This window comes from Candoia aspera, chromosome 1 (genome assembly GCF_035149785.1).
Source record: "Candoia aspera isolate rCanAsp1 chromosome 1, rCanAsp1.hap2, whole genome shotgun sequence".
Lineage (NCBI taxonomy): Eukaryota > Metazoa > Chordata > Lepidosauria > Squamata > Boidae > Candoia > Candoia aspera.
In genome coordinates this window covers 21,886,249-21,905,105 of record NC_086153.1, presented here as the reverse complement: position 1 = coordinate 21,905,105, position 18,857 = coordinate 21,886,249, and the positions used below count along the sequence as shown (strand labels likewise).

The following is an 18,857-nucleotide window of genomic DNA, read 5'->3' as shown; positions in this document are numbered from 1 at the left end:
GAAAGCCTTGGGCCATTTTATAAAAGACAAAAAATATCTAAATGGAGGGAAGCCAGTATTCCTATTCATTCTACCATCTTGAAGATAAATATACAGCTTCCCTACCTGCCATAGAATGATTTTGCAGTAGCCTGAACATGAGTCCTTGAAGGCTCAGCAGTGGCCACCAGGGGCCCTTTCTGTGGCCACCGTTCTCTCCTCTGTGATGTTGAGCTGGGGAAATCTCATGGACTGTGACCCAGGGCAGAGCTAATGGGCCTCTGTCTTGTCTATCCCATTTAATGGCCTGAAGTGGCTGTATCTGTTCCACGGCTCCCATCCATCATCATAAAATGAATCTTTCCTTCAGTTCCAAGCTGTGAAGTTGACCTGCCCACCTTCCTTTCCCACTCAGGGACCTTCCTCTTGGCCCTATGCATTAATGATTGATGACCTAGGAATGCAATGGGGATTTCCAGACAAAATCAGAAGGTAATCTTAGAGCTTCAGGGAAGCAGTAGTCAAAAAGTTGTTCTGGGGAGAGCTGGGTCCAGTGAAAAAGGGATTTTCTGAAAGGTTGCTACAGAATGTAGTAACTTATATAGTGTATCCATGTTTTCCATGTGGATACAAGTTCCAGGTGATTTTTCAGGAAAGAAACAAAGGAGCCTACCTATGGCATTTGAATCAAGGAGTTTGGGTTCACATGTTATGTCCAAACAATAAATAATATAATGGTTCGACACAACATGCTAAGACAACGTTGGGTTCCCTTAACAGGCTAAAACATGATCTATGCAAACCCATTTTAGCCTAGTCTAGTGTACTGTAGATATCCCAGTCAATGAGTCTAGGGATGCTTCCTTCTGGGATCATGAAAAAGATGCATAGTGATGTGGTCTGAATTGAATAGAAATGCACTGATAACACTCAAGTATTGTTCATTACCCACATCTCTGGTATGCCCAGGTTCTGATCAAGAGATTGCCAGTCTAAGCCCAGTTGCAATAAAAGTTACATTCAAGTCCCACCAAAGCCCAGTATTTAATTTATCAGGAAGAGACACAGAGGCTCATGAAGACGTTTACTGCTCAGGAGAGCTTCCTTCCCCATCACTGGGGACTTTTGGCAGATTATTAAAGATGAATGATGTATTATGGGATAGCATGTGTCATAAAGCCTCCTACATCTTTTTTATATAAGTCAAGGAACTTGGGAAGCTCTTCTCTCTTCTTTTGTGCCTGCCTGCCAAATTTCACCTCTTCCAGAAGCTGCTTTTCTAAAATATAAAAGGAATGCTGGCTCACTATTTTAGACAGCCATACCTAGCATATGTACTTTGGACCCGCTCATAAACATTTTGTCTCAACTTTCTTTGTTCTAGCCCTGAGCACTGCTGCACATTGCACAAAACTATAATACTGTTTACAGTATTTAGATTTAGTTTAGTTTAGTATATTGGGTGAACCCAGCTAAGGTGGTTTGTAAAGCCACAGTTTATGGCTCTGTACATTGAATTCAGCCATCTCTGGCTTAGTCAATAAAACATTTTAATGTACAGAAATCATGGCTTGGCAGAATGTACAAACCCAGTTATTGAAAAGATATGCTGAGCATGAGTTCCAGCTCTACTTAGGCCTTTAGTCTTCAAATATTTGATTTGTCAAAGGCACTAGCCTTTAGTTCTTCTGAAGGGCATCAGATGAATTAAAAATTGGTGCCTAAAAAGAGTAACACCCTCCCCCCCAAAATTGACAAGTTCATTTCATGAACAATTCAACAGAATGTTATACTGTACAAGATTCATTGAAATGGGTGCTCAAGAGCACTTACTGTATGAAGAATGTGCAGAAGTGACTTGATTGATTGTGAATGGGAGAAATGCTTTGATCTGCTGTTCTAGTTTTATCCAAGGAACCTCAACATAAATTTCCAAGGGCTCTTGGAAGCTCTTGCCCTGTTCTCATGACACAGTTAACTGGGTCAACATGGTGGGTTAGCATGTCACATAAAGCTGGCCAACTGACCCAATCAGGTATATCTGAGAGGGTCAATTTTCAATTGAGACAATTTTAGATTGAGAAACTAAAAGAATTCCATCTAGTCACTTGTGTTTTCCAAATAATTGACCAGGGAAGTGTGGTGGTGGTGATGATAATGGGTGGGGAGTTAACCAACTCCCTGGCCTTTCATGATAATGGTGTAATGTCTCTCTGGCCATTTTAGCTTCCATCCTTCTCACCCCTATAGAGTTTTGTTTTGTATCTTCCTACCAGGTGGGGTATAGGACTTAGTCCATCATGTTGTGCAATGCCAGCTCTGCTATTCCCCAAGCTAATTCAAATAATTTTGCTGCCTGAGGGATAGAACCAAACAGACCTTTCTCCCATCACTCTCAGCCCCCTAAAATATAGTGTCCAAGGTCAGTAAAGGCAAGATAAAAAAATCTTTTAAAAAATGGTAGGGCCAACCCCAGTAGGGCTTAATGAATTTGTGACAAGACTCAGCTCAGTCAAGATTTATCCCTGGAAATAAGGAACAATTCAAGTTTTTCTTCTGAGCTTCTGTTGGGGAGACTGCCTGAGGAAAAAATGCATCCAAATCTGAGGATAGGTTTGTGTGATGCAGCTGGACTCCTCTTCCACTTTGCTTTTGAGGTGTTTAAACTTGGGCAACCATTTTCACAGGATGTTTCTGGAGCAGCTCACCTTCTTCATGTCTACATCCTGGGCTCTGTGTAGTGATATAGATGGCAGAGAGCCTGGTAGGTGCCAAGCAACATTCAGCAGGCCCATTACTCTTCCCAGGCATCATATTGGGAATGTGGGAGTCAGACCTTTGAGATTTCATCCTTTAGCAAGTCTCTCAAGCAGTCTCCAATGATGTTCTCCTAGACCATTCAGCTATGCTGTCTGGGAGCTATAGTCTCAAAATGTGTAAAATATATATTGTGGGAGGACAGGCTGTACCCTGATTGCAGGCAGCTGGGATTGCATTCCTCCCCTTTACTCCTAAATCACCTCAGCGTCAGAACAGCAGGGAGATTGTTAAAAAGCCCTGTGTTTGGAACAGCTGGGTGGTGGTAGTGGTGGTGGTGTGTAGGAGAGAAGCAGACAACAGGAGAAAGCGAGGGAGAGTGCAGCAGTAAGGGTTTGTAGAAACACCAGGAGCAAGTGAGACTTTGGCCTTTTTAAAGGAACATTGCATCTTGGAGATAGTAGTAGTGTTTAATAGTAATAAGAATAGTATAGTGACAGTTGTAGCTTAGTGGCCTACATGTATTAGTTAGAATAGACATAGTTTACAGTAGTAATAGTCATAGAAATATAGGTTAGTTGGAAATTGTATTAGTTGGTCAGCTGGGTAAAAAGAGCATTTATACTGTAACTAGTGGTTTTCTAAGTAAAATAACCCCCAACAGAAAAGGGGAGAACAAAAGGTCTTCTTGAGCAGTCTCTCATTGGGAATGTCTTGGAGAATCTGAGTAAACAACCCTTGGGTATCAAACAAACCTGTGACATACAGTAAATGTATAGCCTCAAAAGCAGATTTGAGATCTCTGATGCAGAACTTTGAGACCCACCATACATTATGGTTGCACAATGCAGACCTAGGATGTCCATCCTCCAGATCACTTTCCAATGCAGGTGCTGGGTAGTGTAATTTTGAGATATTTGTCTTGAACGAACAACTGATTTCCCTCCAAGAAAAGTCAATGGACTGTAAAACAGGATCAGATTAAGGGAAAGGCTGGTAGGCTGTCTAATGGAGGTTATCCCTTATATAGCTGGGACACTGGTTCCAGTCTTAATAAAACCACAAGCAAAAGTTCCTCAGATATACAGTCCCCATAAGACAAGTCTGCTGGGACAGAACAATTTCTTTTCCAGTCTATCTTCCTGATTCCTGGAATGGCAAAGGGACACATTACCTGTAAAATGTACTCTTGTGTCTTCTGCTGCCTCCTAAGGCTTTTGGAGACAGCCACCAGCAACTGATCTGCAGAATGACATTAGCAATGCTGATCTGCAGAAAGTAACCCAAGTGGAGTCAAGCAAATGAGTCAAGTCACAAACTGTAAAAAAAGCCAACCCAAATTCTACAAGTCACCTTCATTAGAATAACCCTTCATGTATCTTTATGGTAAAGGCTGTCATCAACCAAGCAACCTCCAATCTCAGCCCCTACCCAAAAGGCACACGTTCTCTCTCAACTGTCATGGGCTTCACTTCCCTTGGAAGCCTTAAGGATGGTAGCTACAGTGGCAAGAGGTGGTTGCTGCTGGTGGTGGGTGCTTCCAGGAGAAGTGAATGACTCAGCAGGATGGAGTGGGGGGCGGAGGAGGTGTGTGTCAGCAAATAATTGGGTTATTTAGTTAGCAAATGATAAGTGTTAACTAAGCAGGGTCATTATTAGTCACCAAATTGAGCATGTGGGGATCTCAAAGCAGAGCAACAAGGAACAAGCAGCCCACAAACAGATATTTGCAAACTTTGGTGGAGAGTCATCTGAAGAATTATGTAGGCAGAAGAAATTTTATCATTAGCAACAGATCAGGAAGAATTAAATCATCTGAGAAATGTGTTGGAGAAAGCCAACTTTGAGAAGTCAGCCTTAGAGATGTCAAGTCATTTGCTCTTTCTCATCTTGCTGGCTGAGTTCATACAACACGCTATTCTACCTGGATTAACAACCTTCCCAACAGTAAGAGCAATTTGATATCCAGGATTTGGATGGCCCCTGACCCTGTTGGTGTCCCAAAAAGTTTTAAGAACATGGTTATTTCCTGAAGTGTTGTGCCAGGATATTAGGTGAAGCCGGTTATACAGTTGTATGGTTGTAAAGCTGAAGGATATAAATTTTTTCAGGACCTGGGCTGCATTGAATTAACGTTACTATTGTGATTATTGTTATCTGATTTGAGGAGTTTGATCATTATGGTTTTAATTATTGTTAACCACCCAGAATAGCAGAAGCAATATAGAAAGCCATATAAATCATGTAAATAAACAAATTAGGCAGAGGGTGGGTGGGTTCCCTTTCATTGGATGTGCTCAAGGAGAAGCTGGACAGCTATCTGCCAGGGTTATTTTTCATATGGATTCCCAGTCTAAGCAAGGGACAAGACTTGATGGCCTGAAAGACCTTTCCACCCTTAGGTTCTTCCCCATGCCCACAGCAATGTGCTTTCCTTCTGTCCTTGAGATGGGAGGAGAGTGGAAAACTCTTGCCCCCATTGTGGCTCTTTTACCTTATTCAAAAACAAGGCCACAGCAAAGCTGCTGCCCTTCCAGAAAGGTTGGGGCGGCCATTTCTGCTGCTGTTGTCCAAGCAGTGAGGACCAGGGAAAGGGAAAGGGACTCTTCCCCTTTTCTGCTGTCTTCCTGCCTCTCTCTGCCAACTTCAAGTGTGGATCCCTCATCACTTCCCACTATGTGGGAAGGAAGGAAGGAAGCTCTTAGGCCTGTTTTTTGGTATGATGCCAGACTTAAACCAAACATTGTCTTCGTTGATGTGGGATAGTATTATGGTTTTTCAGAGGCTCCTCAGGCAGCCTCTTCCTTTAACTGGCCTGGGGCTAACCACACTCCAGTTCCAGCTGCCATGTTTCCCTCTGATGTTCTGCTAGTGTGTGTGTGTGTGCACCGCACCCCTCAATGCATATGTCAGCACCATTGGTCGAAAATCCAAGTTAGGTCATTTTCTCGCTGGTGACTTAAAAGTGACCGATAATGTCACCCAGCCGTTGTTGCGACAAAATAATGCCTGTCTTCGTTATTGTAGGGTTGGCATGACATTAGTGGGTGTTATAAATCATTACTCAGGAAATGGCCTGAGAGGCATTGAGGGCTGGGCCTCATGATCCCATCCCTGGCCCCCTGCCACATTCAACAACCCTTCTGGAAAACCTTCCAGTCCTCTCTTTCACAGCTTGACCCATTTGGCAAGCACTATTTCTGGAAGAAGAATCATTATGGTCTAGCTTTACAGGAGCCCCCTGAGAGTGTGTTCTGGAAAAGAAAGAAATGCTGCCCTCCTAGTTCAGCCAAGGGAAACCACCCACAAGCCCAACCAGCTTGCCTGGTGCTTCACACAATCTTTTTAAGGCTGAGGATTGTGCAGGGCCTTTAGACAGCATGCTGAGGGCTGCAGCCCAAAAAGGAGGTGGGCCAGTGCAAAGAAACAGGTGAGCAGGGACGCCCCTCCCCCAAATCAATTTCAGTATTAACATTGAGTAATTAAGTCCGGTGTATAAGACTACTTCCTATGAATCTAATAGGTATGTGGTCACATTAGAAAAAATACAAATTCAGCAGCAATGTTGGGAGGGACTGTCAGCCCTTCAAGGTAGATCAGATTAGGAAACCAAAGTCATGTAGGCCAATACTACTTTTATTGTAAAGTCATAGTAACAGAATCTTGCAAGTCTGAATGCACTTCCCCCTTTTATTTTCGTGTGCACTAGGGAGGGGCCTGTCTGAGACATTTACGTATGTTACATCCCTGCCCTGTACCCAGTTTTGTTTTATCTAACTGTTGCCTTGGAAACAGTTCTTCCTCCTGTCCCTCAAGGCCATTCCCTCTACCCTCTACAAGTACACCAAGAATGAAGGAGGTGGAAACTGCTCCTTCCTATCCTGAAAAGGTGATTCAGCCTGCCAGCCTCCATGGAATAGGGGTTTGGGAATAAGCCTGTTGAGGTTGCCTATAGATGGACTCTGAATCCTCTTGGGGACCCCACAAGAGCAGAGAAGCTGAAATGCTCAGAGAACAACGTAGATGCATCCACTGCAGTGTAACCCTCACCTCATTCCCCCCACTGGTTGGTGGGGATGCTTTTGCACCCACATACAGGAAGTCCTCGTTTAACAACTGCCTTGTACAGTGACTGTTCAGTTATGATGGAGATGAAAAAGTAGCTTTGTGACCAATCCTTGTATTTATAATCTTGCAGATCTGTAAAGCAGAGGAAAGCTGAAGTAAGATTGTAAGCACAGGCGTTTCACTTAGTGACCACTTTGCTTAAAAACCAAGTTGGTGGTCCCAATTGTGGTCACTAAACAAGGACTACCTGTACCTCCCTGGAAAAGTGCTTCCAAAGTACCCTCTCTGCTACAGGTCCACAGAATATCATTTTTCTTCTTAGGGAAACATTTTTAGACAGCTAGGATGATGTAGTTGGTTAAAATGTTAGGCTGATCAGGTGAGCCCACATTTAAATCTTCCTTCAGACTGAGAAGCTTATTGAGTACTTTTGGGCCTATTATTGTCTCTCAGTGCAGTCTATCTTGCATTCAGATATAGTGTAGGGAAAAATGGGAGTGCTGTGCACACCACCCTGAACTCCTAGAAGAAAGGTGGAGGTTAACCTAACAAACTGATTGATTGATTGATTATCTGCCATTGAGTCAGTATCAACCCTTAGCGACCACATAGTTAACATCAGCATTTGGAACTGGACCAGGAAACTTGCTGGTAAACAGTGGAGAGACCGAAGCACTCTTGATATACTGCTTAATTTATTTATGCCAGTTACCAGCTGGGCTGCTGCAGTTTGGACCAACTGCAGTTTCTAAACCAATCTCAAAGGCTGTGCTGCAGTAGTCTGGCAAAATGTTGATAGAAAAGCCTGCATTTTGGGGAAGGAAGGAAGGAAGGGAGTCAGGTTTACTTGCTTTACTCCTATGGTTTCTACCCATCCCATTAGGTTGGGCAGGAGGGGCATGCTCTGGGGATTGTCATCTAGCGGGACCCAGGAGGTGCACCTTTTCCATAGCTGCACCTGCCCTCTGGAACACCACATCACCCGAGGTTCAGCTGGCCCCGACTCAGCTCACCTTTTGGAAAGCCTTGAAGAATTGGCTGTTTTTCCGGGCAAGGGGGCAGGAGAGTAATCTAGCCCACACTACTGGTATGTTCAGGAGCCATTTTGTGTTTGTTAGTTGATTGGGAAGTGTTTTATATTTTTATTTTTTTAAATATATGTGTAGTTATATTGTATTTTAATTCTTGTTAGCCATTCAGAGTTGCAAATGGCTATATAAATCAATATAATTAAAAATATAAACGAAAGAAGCATGAACACTCAGGTCTAACAATCTACCTGGATTCAGTTCATTAGTTTTTGCATAGCTATTTTATCACAACTAACTGAAAGTGATGGGCACTTTTGCAGTGAGCAGGAATAGAACAGGAAGCTGCCTCTTAGTAGGACCGCCTATATCCATGGAAGCCTCTCTCCACCCCTTCCACACTCCAAAGCCCCTTGAAATTGTGAATGCTTAAGTGACCTTATCACCTCCATGTTAGGGTGAGCATGATGAAAGAAGAGACATCCAGATCCTATGTTTTCATGTCATGCCAAGCCATGGTGGTTTGCTGCAACGTGATACTTGAATAAACACCATCGACTGGATTCAAGAACACACCAAGCCACAGAGCATGATTAAAACTCAAAATGGCTGGGGTTGTACTGTAGAGGCCGCAGACCGACCAACCACGATATGGCATGACCTGTATGAACCAGGCCAGCCACTGGTTTTCCCAATGAGAAGCCTTGTGAAATTTCTACCCTTCCAGTCTAAATCTTTGGTTTGTGGCAACAAATTGTGTTCATGCAGCGTAGGGGTGTGGGAGAGGCACCCTCAACTATGTGTATAATATCCTGCCTTTTTTCTAGCAGTGAAAGTAGTGAATACGCTTTTTCCTCCATTTTTTCCACAACAATCCTGTGAGGTAGGTTGGGCTGATAATCTGGGCCAAGGTTACCCAGCAAGGGTGGAACTGATCCTAAATCTGCCCAGGCCTAGGCAAATGCTTTAAGCATTATGCTACACAAATTCTAACTTGTGAAACTCCGTGCCACATCTCTAGCAGCAAAAATTTCCACGTTTGTTGTGCGCAAAGAAAATGAGGAGCTGGAGCAAGATCTCGACTGGCATTTCCAATGAACCATGAACAATAAGGACGGGCTGGTATCCATTGGGGCATTTCTTGGAAACAAATGGTAATCAATTAGTAACCAAAAGGTGGTCTTCCCCTAATTACAAGTGTGTGTTTGTGACAATAGACTAACCATGTAGCAACAGATTTGGAGGAAAGGAAGGCCCTTCTTTTTCAAAAGGTTTATTTATGAGCAATTCTTTTAGCACCTTTGCTGGGATGATAGTCCACCGGGCCTGCCCATCAGTCAGTGAGAGCTCGCTGATCAGGACACAGCCAGCAGCCCTTAGGATACGCGGCAACTGGTGGGGAGTCTCCGAGCAGTGAAAAAGCTGCTGTAGGAACGAGAGCTTTGCTTAGGGCTTCAGCTCGTTCTTCGGCAGCAGGGTAACCAGGGAGAGAGTTGCTAGCGCTAGGACCGGGCCGGCCAGCTGGCTGGCCTATCTGCCTGCCGCGCAGCGGGTACTCCCGAGCTCCCTCTCTCGTTCTCCAGTGGCCCTGCGGGCCGAGTGCGTCCGATCCGAGCCGGTCGGATCCGATTCTTGCTGCAGTGGAGACGGCGGGCGAGGCCTCCTCCACAGGCTGGGCAAGGCAAGGAGCGCGGAAGGAGGAGGAGGAGGATCCCCCCCTCCCGGGAAGGAAGCAGCAGCTGCAGCAGGAACACCGGGGTTCAAGGTAAAACCCCGAAAAGGCCGGGGGTGCAGTTGACACTTTGCACGGAGGGAGGGTCATCGATGCCAGGGCCAGACCCTCCCGCATTTCCGCCCTGGGGAGGGTAATCTGCTTTGACATGCGAGGCTGGTGCAGAGACGCTGGCGGATGCCTCCCCCCCCCCGCTTGCATTTTACAGGAAAACCAAAATTGCAGCAGCAATCCTCCCCTACCGGGCGCTTGTTGCATTTTATTTCATGCACAGAAATTTCAAGCTCTCCTTTCTGAACCTGGGGGGCTGCTGGCACGGCTTCAGATCCTCTCCCCCCTTCAAGTTTAAGGGACTCACTCTTGGCATCAGAACAGGAAAAGCAGAGGGAGCGAGATGACAGGGGGTGACCCCTCCCCCGTTAGGATTGGCCCAGCCTTAAGCGCTCCCCCCACCGGATTTCGGCGAACTTGAACTTCACGTACCTTAAGGGGGGAGAGGAAAGCAGCTTGGCGTGGGGGAAGAGTGCGACTGCGCTGCCCCCAAGCGCGTTTGTGCAGGCATGCTTTGCAATGTTTGCGTGTGTGTGTTTGTGTGTCTGTCTGTAAATATACATGCGCGTGGGGGGGGAAGCTTCTATTATTATTCTTCATTTTTGCGGACGTGTCTCACCCGAGCGAGCTGTACAGCGTTATTTATTTATTTATTTAGCGAAGATGCATTGGGTTTTTGCAAGCACAAAAGAGACACGCGCGAAGATTGGGGTGGGGGAAGCTGTCGGGGTTTTCCATTCCCCCTCCCCTGTAGGAAATTCTCCTGCAAAGCGGAATGCTTTTGCGCTCTCTTGCGAACGGAGGAGGGCGAAGCGGCAAAAATGGCAGCCTGGCATGACCGAGGGGGGCCCTGTGTCACCCCCCCACGTTAATCCCCGCGCGAGGAGAGGCATTGAGCGAACAGGATAAGATTTTAGGGAAACGGAACAGGCAAGGAGAGATTTTATGGGGCGCGCGGGAGGGATTCTTCGGAGGCTTCAGGGCACGGCTGGGCGTTGGGGGCATCGCCCTGCTTCTCGCCTTTCCGCGCGCACACCTGTAGCTGGGACCGGGCACGGGGGAGGGCGGGGGCTAGTACAATTATCCAGCTGCTTCTGCTACCCTTCGTTGGCTTAGCCCTCCCCCCCCCCCGTTTGTAAAATGGGGCGGCGGAAATGATTCACTGAGAGCAGGCGCTTGTTTTCCAGGCACTTTGCATTCACCCCCACCTCGCTCGAGCGGCCTGTCCAGTGCGGGAGGCTTCGTTGCTTGGTGCATGTTCGGAGGCGGGGGGAGGCGCTGGCTGTCACTGTTCTGTGCGGGGGGAGGGCGCAGCTGTGTCCTTGAAAGCTTTGCAGTGTTGCCGGTGAAGGGCAAGTGGAGAGGGGGGGTCGCTGCCGGGCTCAGTTTTTCCCTAGCAGAACAGATACGTGAGGTGGACAGGGGCCTTCGGGGTGTGCTCCCCCCAGTGCAGCGGCCCCTCCCGCAGGTTTTCCATGTCTGCCACTGCCAGTCCCCCTCCCTTCATTGCGTGCTTCGCAGCTCCAGACTGGCACGGTGCCAGGCTCCTGGCTCCTCCTCCCTCCGCGGATGTCTCCTCCTCCCTTCTAGGCCAAGTGAGGGGGGGTGGGCTTGAGTTCCCTTGTCTGCCCTGCACTAGCTGACCCACTGAACTGGAGCCAGGTGTAGAAAAGGGTACAAGAAGGGTAAAGGAAGGAACATGCGTAGGACCTGATGCATGGGGATGTACTGCTTCATCATTGTCAAGGGGAAGGGGTGTTCAGACCTTTGGGGATAAATATGTCCAAAGCCCAGCTGTGGGGAGGAGACCCTGAACTGTTGCTTCTTCTGAGTTAATTTTATTTGATTTCTGGTGGCACAACCATCTCCCCCTCACCTCAGTTGTGATTAGCTCTGGAGGGAAGACCCTATTGCCTCCCCCTTATTATTTTCTTTTGCTGTGATGATCTTGCAAACTCCAGATTGTCTTCCCATAGTGAAGAACAGAGCTGGGGGATCTGTCCCACCAAGGAGCAGCTGGAGGGCTCAGGGTGAAGCTTCGTGCTCACTTTCCAGTGTTCCCATCACAGTTGAACACATTGATGCTCAAGTGTCAGTTTTTGCCACAGTTTTTAAATAGTTAACAAACTTTTCTGTAGGTGTGTCAGTACACTTCATGTATCCCCAAGTTGCCCAAGTTGGTGGGATGTGGGCAACAGAATGTTGGCTTGCAAGATAGTCTTTAGATTAGAGATCTTATTTTGCATAGAATATCATGAGCATGTTTGGAGTAATACTGGGCTTTGATTACATGTACTGGCCAAAAGGTACCAAAACTAACTGACACTGTCCTTACCATTAACAGAGGATGTTGTATGTGGCACAGATAGGACTGAGGCAGGTAACCTAGTTAAAAAGCGTTATGTGAAGACCTCAATTGACCAAAGTGAATTGGTCAACCACGTATCGTGATTTTGGTCAGCTGGGTCCATCAAGTGATGATCATGGCATATGGAAAACTGCAACTTGGAATGTAAGAGCAGTAAATGTTAAAGGGCATGAAAGAACAAATGAAAGAAAATAAAACAGAATTGTGTCTGTGAAACTAAGAGAAAGGGGAAGAATGTAATATATAAATAAAAGTAATAAAATCTGAATGAAGGTGGTTGTCTTGTGGAGTAGATGATTGATTCAGGGAAGTGAGAGTGTGGAATGAATTATGAAAGGGTTAAAATATGTCATAAAATAAGTTGTTGTGAGTTTATTTGAAAATAGGAATCCATAGATTAGTTATACCTGTGTTACACTCCAATGAATGGTGGTAATGGAAGAGTTAAGATGAGTTTCTGAATGAGTGCAGTTCAGGAGAAAATATTATTCTGTTAGGTGATATGAATGGATGGGTGGGAATGAGACAAGATAGTACAGAAAAATGATTTGACTATTCATCAACCCAAGAATGAATGAGAATGGTGACTGGTGAATATATGCTTATAGTGTGAGGATAAATCTATTCATGTATACACATGGCAAAGGAATGAACATAAATCTAAAAGCCTGATGTATTAGATTGTTTATGATGAATGACTGAGAGAATTACTGAAGGATACAAGAATGATGAGGGGTTTTGAATATAGGACATTTTGGTAATGTTCAGCAGTGGATATTGGGGGAACATGGGCATGGAAGAAAAGGAAAGAAATGAAAGTGGAACTGTAGGAAAGGAAGTATGAGTCCTATATAAAAAGTAATAGAAAATTGATTAATTTCCCAACGAAATGAATGGAAAGTGGATGTGGAAGCTGCTTGGAACAGACTGAAAAGAGTTATGCTACAGAGGGCCACATAAGTGTGTGGACTTACACTAATGGAAAATGTGGAAAAGCCTGCTGGGTGGAAAGATGAAAAGAGGCTGTGGATCAGGAAAGAAATCCATGTAAGAGAATATTACTTCAAAAATGAGGGTGAGAGAAAGGTAATTACTAAGAATGTAGTCAAAAGAGAGCAAGGAACAGTCAAGTTTAAAAGAAGCCAAAAATTATTTGATGAAAATTTTAAAAATTGTTTTGGAAATGAGCAGATGAAGAAGGTTAAACAAGGGGCCTCCAACAGAATGAATAGAATTAAGAATAAAAATGATGGAATGATTGATTTGGGGTGAAATTGAAGTCAGGGAATGCTAAAAGGAGTATTTTAGAGATTTATATGGGAATAATAGCGATAAATTAAAAAGTGGAAACATATACTATACATATTAGTGTCGAAGAAAAATGTGTGAAAAGGAAATCAAATTCTGCAAGAATGTTGAAAAATGGTAAACTTGCAGTAGTGGGTGCTGTAATTGGATAAATACAAAAATATGGTTGTATTTGCTTATGCAGTTGCTGTGATTCTTGTTTAGAGTCTATGTGTGAAGGCTGCGTATGTATCTGATGAATGGAAGAATGTTAGCAAGAATGAATGCAAAAACTAGAGAGGAACTGGTTTGTTAAATGTATCCAGGAAGGTGTTTGATAGAATTATGACAGAAAGATGACAAGCATAATTTGGGAAGTGCAGTGCAGCATGGGGTGTGTGAAGTAGAATTTTGCTACTCACCAAGTCACTGAGACGTATAAGACTACAAGAAAGAAAGTTTACTGTAGATTTGTTGATTTAAAGAAAATGTATGATAAAATAAATAATTTTGCATCATGGAATGTTATGCCTGAGTATGGAATTGAAGATTGTTGCTGAATCTTTATAAGAGTAGTATATATGAAGAAAATAAAACATGCACAAGAATAAATGGAATACTTACCAAATGGTTTAGCACTGAGCAGGGAATAAGAAAAAGATCTGTGATGTCCCCTTGGTTGTTTAATGCATTTATAGATAATTGTGTGAGGAATATTTGTGGTTACTCTAGAGGTGTATTGCCTGGGGATATGAGAATACATGTACATTTGTATGCAGATAATGTCATGTTGTTGGCTGAGAACCAGTCTGCCAGTTTTGCAGCAAATGTTGGATAGATTGTATGATGCATTGAGTATAATGGGTCTAAAATTAATGTATCTAAGACCAAGGTGTCTGTGTTTGACAAGGAAGAAGGAGTGATTGATTGCAAGTTATACAAGGAAAAAGTAGATGAATTTATGTGTCTTGTTTACATGTGCAAATGTGAGTAAAAAAAAATAAAAGGTAATATGTGGTTAGGAATGAAGTTCATTGAAAGAAATGGAAATAGCTATATATTAGAATGTGCTTCTGCCCACTTGGTTATTTGGATGTTAGATCTGAATGTCAGGAAAAACATAAGCACTGAATAATGTATGGTGAAACAAGAAGAGGTAAAGTCACGAATATATTTATTTATTTAATTTATTTATTATCCTGCCTTTATTATGTTTATAAATAACTCAAGGCAGCGAACATACCTGATATTCCTTCCTCCTCCTAATTTCCCCACAACGACAACCCTGTGAGTTGAGTTGGGCTGAGAGAGAGTGACTGCCCCAAGGTCACCCAGCTGGCTTCCGTGCCTAAGGCGGGACCATATGTATTGAATACAAAAGAAATATACACTGAGGCAGTTTGATCATTAAAGAGAATGATCATATTATAAAACAATATATGAGGAAATTTTACGATACAATGATCATATTGTAAAACAATATTTGAGGAAAGAATATATAGGTCAAGATAAAGTGGATGACTGAGAAAGCTGTGGTTAGATGGAGTTGGTGAGATTCTGAGAAAGAAGTGACAAATTTAAAGAACAACTAATGTATGAAGTGATATATAGATGTAATGGAAGCAAGGATGATTTTCAAGGAGAAAAATGTATGGAAAAGTACAGTGTGTTATATTGGGGTCAACTAGATTTAGTTGCATTTCCTTTTTTCTTATCTCATGCTTTTATTACTTCGGGTTTACTTTATTCCCTTTCTGCAGTCTGTATTATGATGTTTACTCTGAAACAAAATAGTATAATGGGTATTATGTATGGATCCATGCACGGATCAGGCAGTATAGTCGGTTTGTACACAGATTGTAGCACACATGCTTCTTCTGTGCATGGAGCTAGAGCATGACTATTTGGTCAGTGCATGGATCCAGACCATGTTGTTCTGGCACAGTCTTTCCAGACTGGGAGACAGTTGGGAAAAAAATGGTGGATCAGCCTAAATGACCTGGATTTTGCCTTGGCTGGATCATGATCCAACTGGAATGGTCTGGCCAGACTTCTGAGGAACAATATGTTTGTTCCACGCACAGAGTGAAATACATTTCTTGCTTTATGCCCATCCCTAGTATGCTATTTCTGACTTTCCTGATACCAACATCCTGTAGGTAGACCTATTCCTGTCCCTGGTGGAAAACGTCAGATCTGCTGCCTGCCTTGTCCTACTGCTGGCTGGCTAGTGGCTGTTTGCCTGGCCTGATGGGACTGGGAAAGGGCTGTGCCCTGTCACCTCTGCCTACCTATCTTGGTGCTCCTTCTTTTCTAGTTTGGAATGAGGGTGGTTTATCGCTAGAAACCTCAAAGCCAATTTTTCAGGCCCAGTGCTTTTGAAAGGTCTGGGCAATAAGGGGAGAGGGGATGACCTTTTGTGAGCTGGGGCTTTTAGAGAGAGGGGAATGTACTCAATAACCCCTCACATGCTGGGTCAGCTGGAAACATCCTTGCAGGAGTCTTTTTTCCTTCCAATTAGATGTCTAAACACATTTGAGGGGATAATGGATGTGGCTTGTCTAGAATAACTCTGATGGAGAGTTGGGAGAGGGGCTTTTCACCCCCACCCCTTCAGGAAAGTAGGATTAGATTCTGGGGTGAGGCTGCCTCTCCATTAGATAATCTCTAAATTTCTTGGTGTTTCAGAGGGAGCCAAATTTGATTGTCACGAGAAAGGGAGGAAGGGGTGGGGAGAGATACACAAAAGGAATGTTTGCATTTAGAGACTTGGCAAAATGTTATGTTTCAGTTCTGCCTTGCAAACTTGGAGGGTGAAAACCACTTTCCCCCTTCCTCCAGTTTCCTCAGGCTTGCAGTGATTATTATTTGAAGCCCCCAGGGATGTCAGCCTTTTCATGGGAGAACATGCAGAATTCTCCAGTGTTGTGAACAATCTGTGCCTTTAGCCCTCACAGGCATTGCCTGCTTGGTTATTTTTACTGTGAAGTTCACTCAAAATAGATCTCATCTGAAAAGTGTACGTTTGGGGGGTGGGGGGGAATATCTTCAGAAATCTTTACAGTGTTTCCCAGCCCCAGGCAGGCAGTTGGCAGGCAGGTTGTGACCAGAGCGCAGGCCTCCTGACCTTTCCACTTGTGAAGAAGGCAGTTGCTTGCCCTGCTGTGGCTCTATACGTCTTCCCAGCCGGAGCAGCCGGCCCTGAGAAAGGATTCTGGAGACATTCTGGGCTGAAGTTGCAAAAGGGAATTGCACTGATGATGTTACCTAGTTGGGTAATGAAATGTCTGCAAGTAAACAACCAAGCTCAGAGAGTGCCAAGGACTCCACAGTTCAACCCTGAGCTACAGATACTCTCTTCTATTGGAACTGAAATTGTGTAGCACACAGCAGGAAAATCGACTCTGGGAACAAGGCATGTTTGCAGTTATGCCAGCCCTAGTGCGGGCTTTAAATTTCCACATTTAATGCTCTCATGGAGAGGGCAATTATTCTTTCAGATAGTTTTTTCTTTACTTCCAAGTAAAAAAATAGTGCTGAGGAAAGGGTACAGTTTAGTATCATCTCTAATAAAAGGAGGCCATTCTAAAAATCTGATCTAAATATCTGCTTGCAGCAAATTCAGTCTGATAATTAAAGTTAATCTGTCACATTGTTTGAATGGAACTGAACATACTCCAACTGAAACTTGATTTGCACCAATATTAGGGCAAGGTCTTAGCCAGATCAGTTAATACCTGGATCTGACTTACTGTCTAGTTTCTTAATTATTTATGGTAATTTCCATTTGAACTGTTTATCCCACAATTCTAATATAATTTCTTAATAGTAATAGTACTTTCTTATGAGAGAATAACAAACTAATAAGAGATGTTTATCCAGTACATTATTTAAAATGGAGACAGGAACATTATATCATGCAAGTGGGCAGAGAACAAAATTATATTGTATGTTTGATGAAGTAGCTGATTTGATTTTGGAATTAATCAATTCCAACCTCAAGGTTTCATTCTGGCTGGCTACTCTAATGCATGCATGGTAAATAGGTGATGCATGAATCTCATTAATCAAAAGAGGTTGTGTAAAGCTTGTTAAGTGTATACATTGGAATCCTTGACTGTACTGTTAGTAAGCTTGTTTGCTTCAGAAATGCCATGACCCACATTGTTATTTGGAGTGCTAGGTGTTCCTTTTTGGAAGCTGCAGTAGGAAAACTCCTTTTTCCTACATGGAACGAGTTACATGATGAAAATAAATGAGGTGAAGGGGACAAAGAGAGGCTTATACATCCCCAAGCATATTCCTACAAGGATTTGGAAAGGTTTCCAGTAATAGTTTGTGAAGTTTCCTCAGAAGCTTTATAGTTATAATTGCCATTGCTGTTCTGTAGTACTGGGGAGCAGATGCTTCTAGGGGCAACTTGGCTGTGATATGGTATGTGCATGTGTGTGTTTTGGCTTCACCACTGCAATCTTCCTGAATATATGGTCTGTATAGTGCTGGATACCAAGTCCTGGAGTAACCTGACTTGCTGCCATAGGCATCCACATGGGGGCCAACAATGAAATGTGTGCTGCAGTACCACAACACAAACCACGTTCCTTTTGTACTTGTAATGCATTATTGTATGTAATAGGACAGATCTTGTGTGATATCACAATACATGTTTTATAATTTTGGCAAAAAGGTAGCTTGCTGCATATGCTCCAACTTGCTGCCCTTTGTCTCTGCCAGGGTCCCTTGTCTGCCACCCACCCAATGTGTTGCCACATCCCCAGGGCACTCTGCCTGCCTGTTTATTCCTAGGAGTGGTACATCTACTAACTTGGGTGGGAGTGGGCTTGCCCTGCACTGCCCTACCATTTGACCTGATGAGAGGGAGCAACATTGCAAAGACATGCTTTTTTGCACTTGAAGGGGACATACAGCCTTTTGGATGTTTGGCTGGGTGGTGGATCACAGATATCACTTGGTTTTTTATTCTTTATTTTTATTTCTATTTATAGTATTTTTATTGTATTTTATTATTCTGATGGTTTTAATCATTTGTTGTAAACCGCCCAGAGGCCTCCGACGGGAGGAGATGGGCGGGGATAAAGTAGATAAATAAATAAATAAATAAATAAAATATTGCAGTTAGTCAGCTTTGTTGTGCAGGATGGAGTCAACATTTTTAATTGCTTGAAGCTATGAATATATTACACTCATGTATCAGGAGAAATAGGGTGGTTGTTTCTACCCATCCCTGGAGAGTTCTGGCACTACCTTCCTTTCATATTGGTCCTGCTTTGGGCAAGTCTGTTATTCAACTAGCTGGAGGTGATGATGCCCCTCGGCCCAACAAGACTGGCCATGGAAGGATTGAGCTGGGAGCTCCATTGACAGAATTTTCTTAATCCTTATTAGTACAGTGTGTTGCCTGCAGAAGAGGAAGGGTATGTGAGTCAAGTGCTTCCTCTGAATTGTTGCGGCTGCCTCTTCATCATTGTCATATTGTCATATTCTGCTTCTCAGTGGGAGATATTCATCTCTGACTCATGAAAGCTGGAGGGGAAATAAAGACTAAGCTGCAATAATGGGTCATCCT

The 18,857-nt window shown here is 43.7% G+C and overlaps 1 protein-coding gene across 6 annotated transcripts in view; it reads left to right on the top strand.

Annotated features, from left to right (window-relative positions):
• The first annotated feature begins 9,428 nt into the window (after positions 1-9,428).
• The window catches only part of DNMT3A (DNA methyltransferase 3 alpha), a 118,231-nt gene continuing 108,802 nt past the window's right edge, over positions 9,429-18,857 (top strand). For all 6 annotated transcript variants that reach the window (XR_010067712.1, XM_063300092.1, XM_063300086.1 and 3 more), the window contains exon 1: positions 9,429-9,597. The gene's annotated coding sequence lies outside the window, so the exon portion shown is untranslated. The remainder of the gene's footprint in view (positions 9,598-18,857) is intronic.